The sequence below is a fragment of the Heterodontus francisci genome, chromosome 34 (genome assembly GCF_036365525.1).
Source record: "Heterodontus francisci isolate sHetFra1 chromosome 34, sHetFra1.hap1, whole genome shotgun sequence".
In the NCBI taxonomy this organism is placed as follows: domain Eukaryota; kingdom Metazoa; phylum Chordata; class Chondrichthyes; order Heterodontiformes; family Heterodontidae; genus Heterodontus; species Heterodontus francisci.
In genome coordinates, this window is record NC_090404.1 from 38,215,410 (window position 1) to 38,222,482 (window position 7,073).

At 45.0% G+C, this 7,073-nt stretch overlaps 2 non-coding genes across 2 annotated transcripts; both read left to right on the top strand.

Moving 5' to 3' along the window:
- The first annotated feature begins 2,034 nt into the window (after positions 1 to 2,034).
- trnai-uau (transfer RNA isoleucine (anticodon UAU)) lies at positions 2,035 to 2,129 on the top strand. The gene is made up of 2 exons: positions 2,035 to 2,072; positions 2,094 to 2,129. It is a non-coding gene; the product is annotated as a tRNA-Ile (tRNA).
- A 4,523-nt stretch (positions 2,130 to 6,652) lies between these two features.
- On the top strand, positions 6,653 to 6,747 carry trnai-uau (transfer RNA isoleucine (anticodon UAU)). Its single transcript has 2 exons — positions 6,653 to 6,690; positions 6,712 to 6,747. It is a non-coding gene; the product is annotated as a tRNA-Ile (tRNA).
- Positions 6,748 to 7,073: the final 326 nt, after the last annotated feature.

Here is a 7,073-nt window from a genome sequence, read left to right on the forward strand (position 1 = left end):
ATCTATCATCATGTCTTTCAAAATTTCCAGCACATCCTCCTGCTTAACATCAACCTGTTCGAGCATATCAGCCTGTTCCACGCTGTCCTCACAAACGACAAGGTCCCTCTCACTAGTGAATACTGAAGCAAAGGATTCATTAAGGACCTCCCCTACCTTTATCGTTCCTGAAATGTGGTGGCAAGAACAGGACAGAGTTGTGGCTAACCAGAGCTTTATAAAGGTTCACCATAATTGTACTGAGTACTTCTTTTTATTAAGCCTAAGATTCCTTATGCTTTACAAACTATTCTCTCAGTATCTCTTGCCACCTTCAAAGATCTATGCACCAGCATTCCCAGGTCACTCTGTTCCAGCACACTCTTTAGAACTATGCTATTACGTCTACATTGCCTCTTCTTAATTCTTCTGTCAAAATGCATCACTTCACACTTGTGAGGATAAAATTCTATCTGCCACCATTCTGTCCATTCTACGATCCTATCTATGGCCTGTTGTAGCAGTTGGCAGGAAAAAAGTCAGAAGTGCAAGGGGAGAGCCAACTGCGTAACAGCCCCGACAACCAATTTTATCTGCAGCACATGTGGAAGAGTCTGTCACTCTCGAATTGGCCTTTTTCACTACTCCAGGCGCTGTTCCACAAACCACTGACCACCTCCAGGCGCTTACCCATTGTCACCCGAGACAAGGAGGCCAAAGAAGAAGATTGTTAATACTCCACACGTTAAGTCACAAAGCCTTAAGGCTTGTCTTTTTTACGTTGCTTGTCTCCTTCCCACTATTTTTCACTGTGGCCCTGTCTGATTCAGTCCCTTGATTTCTCTGCCTATCACTTTTCTTATTCCCCTTAATGTCTTTTGTTCTTGTCCTTGTTTCCCCCTTCCTCTGACTCCTTGCAAAGTTTCCAATCCCCCTGCCATTTTAGTTCAATCCCCCCCAACCACTCGAGCAAACACTCCCCCTGGGACATACCTTTGTGTTAGGTAAGACGTCATCTCGTGGAGCATTTTCCCCCTCTTTCCCATTGCCTCCAGTTTAGCTCGGGCTCCTTGATCCCATACTAGGTCGAATGTTATTTTTATGTCAATTTCAGTCACTGTCACCTCTTGGAAACAGCTCTATTTTCCATGTTTGGTCAAGGTTGTAATGAAGTCTGGAATTGCGTGCCCCTGGTGGAACCCAAACTGAGCATCGGTCAACGATGTGTTACTGAGTAAGTGTTTATTGATAGCACTGTCAACGATACCTTCCACAACTTTGCTGATGATTGTGAGTAGACTGATGGGGTAGTTAATGGGCGGATTGGACTTTTCCCGATTTTTGTCGACAGGACATAGCTGGGCAAATTGCGCATTGTCAGGAAGATGTGCGTTTTGCAATTATACTGAAACAGCGTCTCTCAGGCCACAGCTGGTTCTGGAGCACAGATCTTCAGTATGACAGTTGGAATTGTGTCAGGGCCGATCGTGTTTTCTATATTCAGTGCTTTCACCCGTCTCTTGAAAACACGTGGATTTAATGGAATTCTCTCGAGGCTGGCATCAATGATGATAAGGACCAATCTTCTCTTCAACCCAGGACCGAATCCACTTCCACCACACTCTCGGTATTGGACAAAGCTTTGGCCCCAGCACTGATCCTTGAGGCACTCCACGAGTTGCAGTCTCATATCTTGAAAATGCTCCATTTATCCCTACTCGTTGCTTTCTGTCTGTTTACCTCTAAGTCCTCCTTGCATGTTAATATATTACTTCAATTCCATGAGCCTTTATCTAGTGTATTAATCTTACCGAATGCCTTTTGGAAATCCAATTATACTACATTCCTGCCCTTTCAGTTACATCCTCAGAATTCTGGAATAAATCTGTCAATCAAGATTTCCATTCGGTAAAAACATGTTGACTTTGTTTGATCAGACAATGATTTTCCAAGTGCTTGTTAATACTTCCTTTCTGATAGATTCGGACATTTTCCAGACGACTGATGTTCAGCTAACTTGCCTACAATTCGCCATACTATAAGGGGAGCAATGTGGCTCCAGTGGCGCAATCGGTAAGCGTGTGGTACTTATACAGCAGTGCAATTAATGAGCTATGTCGAGGTTGTGAGTTCGAGCCTCACCTGGAGCATAGACTTTTAGAAACGGGGTGCAATGAGAAACAGCTGTCCAGTGCAGAGAGCAGTCATTCATTCGTCTGAACTGGCCAGAAGAAGGGGAACAATAGAACTGTGATGTGACATCAAAGGAACAGGAGCCACGTGTGGTGAGAACACTGCAAAACTTCATAGTTATTTCCAGCAGAGAAGGAGACAACTCGGTCCATGCCATCTCTGCACAGAGCAACGCAGTCAGGCTCGATGCCTGTAGCCCTGCAAGTCTGCTTTTCTCAGAATTCCTCCTGAAGGCATTGATCATTTCTGCTTCCACCACTCTTATGGGCAGCGAGTTCCAGGTCATTATCACTTGAGATATAAAAACAGTGCTTCCTCATACTCCCCCACATCCTTTTTTTCCACAGAACTGTCAAATTGTGGTCACTACTCCTTGTGCAGTCTGTTAATGGGAACAATTTTTCCTTGTCTAACTTATCCAAGCCTGTCATAATCTGGTACACTGCTATTAAATCTCCCCTCAATCTCTTTTGTTCTAAGGAGAACAACCCCAGCTCTGCCAACCTAAAATAAAAGCAAAATACTGCGGATGCTAACCTAACCTTGTAACTAAAATGCTCCATCCCTGGAACCCTTCTGCTAAATCTCCTCTGAACTCTCTCAAGGACCCTCATATCAAAGAACATAGAACATAGAACAGTACAGCACAGTACAGGCCCTTCGGCCTACGATGTTGTGCCGACCCTTTAACCTACTCTAAGATCAAACTACCTACATACCCTTCATTCTACTATCATCCATGTACCTATCCAAGAGTTGCTTAAATGCCCCTAATGTATCTGCTTCTACTACCACCGCTGGCAGTGCATTCCACGCACCCACCACTCTCCGTGTAAAGAAACTTCCTCTGACATCTCCTCTAAACCTTCCTCCTGTCACCTTAAAATTATGCCCCCTGGTGATAGCCCTTTCTGCCCTGGGAAAAAGTCTCTGGCTATCCACTCTATCTATGCCTCTCATCATCTTATACACCCCTATCAAGTCACTTCTCATCCTTCTTCGCTCCAATGAGAAAAGCCCGAGCTCCCTCAACCTTTCTGCATAAGACATGCCCTCCAGTCCAGGCAGCATCCTGGTAAATCTCCTCTGCAAACTCTCTAAAGTTTCCACATCCTTCTTATAATGAGTCGACCAGAACTGAACACAATATTCCAAGTGTGGTCTAACCAGGGCTTTATAGAGTTGCAGCATAACCTCGCTGCTCTTAAACTCAATCCCCCTGTTAATGAAAGCCAACACACCATATGCCTTCTTAACAAACCTATCAACTTGGGTGGCACCTTTGAGGGATCTATGGACATGGACCCCAAGATACCTCTGTTCCTCCACACTGCCAAGAATCCTGTCTTTAAGCCTGTATTCTGCATTTAAATTCGACCTTCCAAAATGAATCACTTCACACTTTTCCATGTTGAACTCCATCTGCCACTTCTCAGCCCAGCTCTGCATCCTGGCAATGTCCCGTTGCATCCTACAACAGCCCTCCACACTATCCACAACTCCAGCAACCTTTGTGTCATCGGCAAAATTACTAACCCAACCTTCCACTTCCTCATCCAAGTCATTTATAAAAATCACAAAGAGCAGAAGTCTCAGAACAGATCCCTGCGGAACACCGCTGGTCACCGAGCTCCAGGCTGAATACTTTCCACCTACTATCACACTCTGTCTTCTATGGGCCAGCCAATTCTGTATCCAGACAGCCAACTTTCCCTGTATCCCATGCCTCCTTACTTTCTGAATGAGCCTACCATGGGGAACCTTATCAAACGCCGTGCTAAAATCCATATACACCACATCCACTGCTCTTCCTTCATCAATGTGTTTTGTCACATCCTCAAAGAATTCAATAAGGCTTGTGAGGCATGACCTGCCCCTCACAAAGTCATGCTTATTATCTTTAATCAAACTATGCTTTTACAAATAATCATAAATCCTGTCTCTCAGAATCCTCTCCAATAATTTGCCCACCACCAACGTAAGACTGACTGGTCTGTAATTCCCAGGGTTATCCCTATTCCCTTTCTTGAACAAGGGAACAACATTTGCCACCCTCCAATCATCTTGTACCACTCCAGTGGACAGTGAGGACGCGAAGATCGTCAAAGTTCTCCCTGTGTCTTCGTGGGTTTCCTCCGGGTGCTCCGGTTTCCTCCCACATGCCAAAGACTTGCAGGTTGATAGGTTAATTGGCCGTTATAAGTTGCCCCTAGTATAGGTAGGTGATAGGGAAATATAGGGACAGGTGGGGATGTGGTAGGAATATGGGATTAGTGTAGGATTAGTATAAATGGGTGGTTGATGGTCGGCACAGACTCGATGGGCCGAAGGGCCTGTTTCAGTGCTGTATCTCTGAACTAAACTGAATCATCGCCAAAGCCGCGGCAAATTCTTCCCTCGCTTCCCGTAATAACCTTGGGTATATCCCTTATGGCCCCGGGGACTTATCTATCATCATGTCTTTCAAAATTTCCAGCACATCCTCCTGCTTAACATCAACCTGTTCGAGCATATCAGCCTGTTCCACGCTGTCCTCACAAACGACAAGGTCCCTCTCACTAGTGAATACTGAAGCAAAGGATTCATTAAGGACCTCCCCTACCTTTATCGTTCCTGAAATGTGGTGGCAAGAACAGGACAGAGTTGTGGCTAACCAGAGCTTTATAAAGGTTCACCATAATTGTACTGAGTACTTCTTTTTATTAAGCCTAAGATTCCTTATGCTTTACAAACTATTCTCTCAGTATCTCTTGCCACCTTCAAAGATCTATGCACCAGCATTCCCAGGTCACTCTGTTCCAGCACACTCTTTAGAACTATGCTATTACGTCTACATTGCCTCTTCTTAATTCTTCTGTCAAAATGCATCACTTCACACTTGTGAGGATAAAATTCTATCTGCCACCATTCTGTCCATTCTACGATCCTATCTATGGCCTGTTGTAGCAGTTGGCAGGAAAAAAGTCAGAAGTGCAAGGGGAGAGCCAACTGCGTAACAGCCCCGACAACCAATTTTATCTGCAGCACATGTGGAAGAGTCTGTCACTCTCGAATTGGCCTTTTTCACTACTCCAGGCGCTGTTCCACAAACCACTGACCACCTCCAGGCGCTTACCCATTGTCACCCGAGACAAGGAGGCCAAAGAAGAAGATTGTTAATACTCCACACGTTAAGTCACAAAGCCTTAAGGCTTGTCTTTTTTACGTTGCTTGTCTCCTTCCCACTATTTTTCACTGTGGCCCTGTCTGATTCAGTCCCTTGATTTCTCTGCCTATCACTTTTCTTATACCCCTTAATGTCTTTTGTTCTTGTCCTTGATTCCCCCTTCCTCTGACTCCTTGCAAAGTTTCCAATCCCCCTGCCATTTTAGTTCAATCCCCCCCAACCACTCGAGCAAACACTCCCCCTGGGACATACCTTTGTGTTAGGTAAGACGTCATCTCGTGGAGCATTTTCCCCCTCTTTCCCATTGCCTCCAGTTTAGCTCGGGCTCCTTGATCCCATACTAGGTCTAATGTTATTTTTATGTCAATTTCAGTCACTGTCACCTCTTGAAAACAGCTCTATTTTCCATGTTTGGTCAAGGTTGTAATGAAGTCTGGAATTGCGTGCCCCTGGTGGAACCCAAACTGAGCATCGGTCAACGATGTGTTACTCAGTAAATGTTTATTGATAGCACTGTCAACGATACCTTCCACAACTTTGCTGATGATTGTGAGTAGACTGATGGGGTAGTTAATGGGCGGATTGGACTTTTCCCGATTTTTGTAGACAGGACATAGCTGGGCAAATTGCGCATTGTCAGGAAGATGTGCGTTTTGCAATTATACTGAAACAGCGTCTCTCAGGCCACAGCTGGTTCTAGAGCACAGATCTTCAGTATGACAGTTGGAATTGTGTCAGGGCCCATCGTGTTTTCTATATTCAGTGCTTTCACCCGTCTCTTGACAGCACGTGGATTTAATGGAATTCTCTCGAGGCTGGCATCAATGATGATAAGGACCAATCTTCTCTTCAACCCAGGACCGAATCCGCTTCCACCACACTCTCCGTATTGGACAAAGCTTTGGCCCCAGCACTGATCCTTGAGGCACTCCACGAGTTGCAGTCTGATATCTTGAAAATGCTCCATTTATCCCTACTCGTTGCTTTCTGTCTGTTTACCTCTAAGTCCTCCTTGCATGTTCATATATTACTTCAATTCCATGATCCTTGATCCAGTGTATTAATCTCACCGAATGCCTTTTGGAAATCCAATTATACTACATTCCTGCCCTTTCAGTTACATCCTCAGAATTCTGGAATAAATCTGTCAATCAAGATTTCCATTCGGTAAAAACATGTTGACTTTGTTTGATCAGACAATGATTTTCCAAGTGCTTGTTCATACTTCCTTCATGATAGATTCGGACATTTTCCAGACGACTGATGTTCAGCTAACTTGCCTACAATTCGCCACACTGTAAGGGGAGCAATGTGGCTCCAGTGGCGCAATCGGTAAGCGCGTGGTACTTATGCAGCAGTACAATTAATGAGCGATGCCGAGGTTGTGAGTTCGAGCCTCACCTGGAGCATAGACTTTTAGAAACGGGGTGCAATGAGAAACAGCTGTCCAGTGCAGAGAGCAGTCATTCATTAGTCTGAACTGGCCAGAAGAAGGGGAACAATAGAACTGTGATGTGACATCAAAGGAACAGGAGCCACGTGTGGTGAGAACACTGCAAAACTTCATAGTTATTTCCAGCAGAGAAGGAGACAACTCGGTCCATGCCATCTCTGCACAGAGCAACGCAGTCAGGCTCGATGCCTGTAGCCCTGCAAGTCTGCTTTTCTCAGAATTCCTCCTGAAGGCATTGATCATTTCTGCTTCCACCACTCTTGTGGGCAGCGAGTTCCAGGT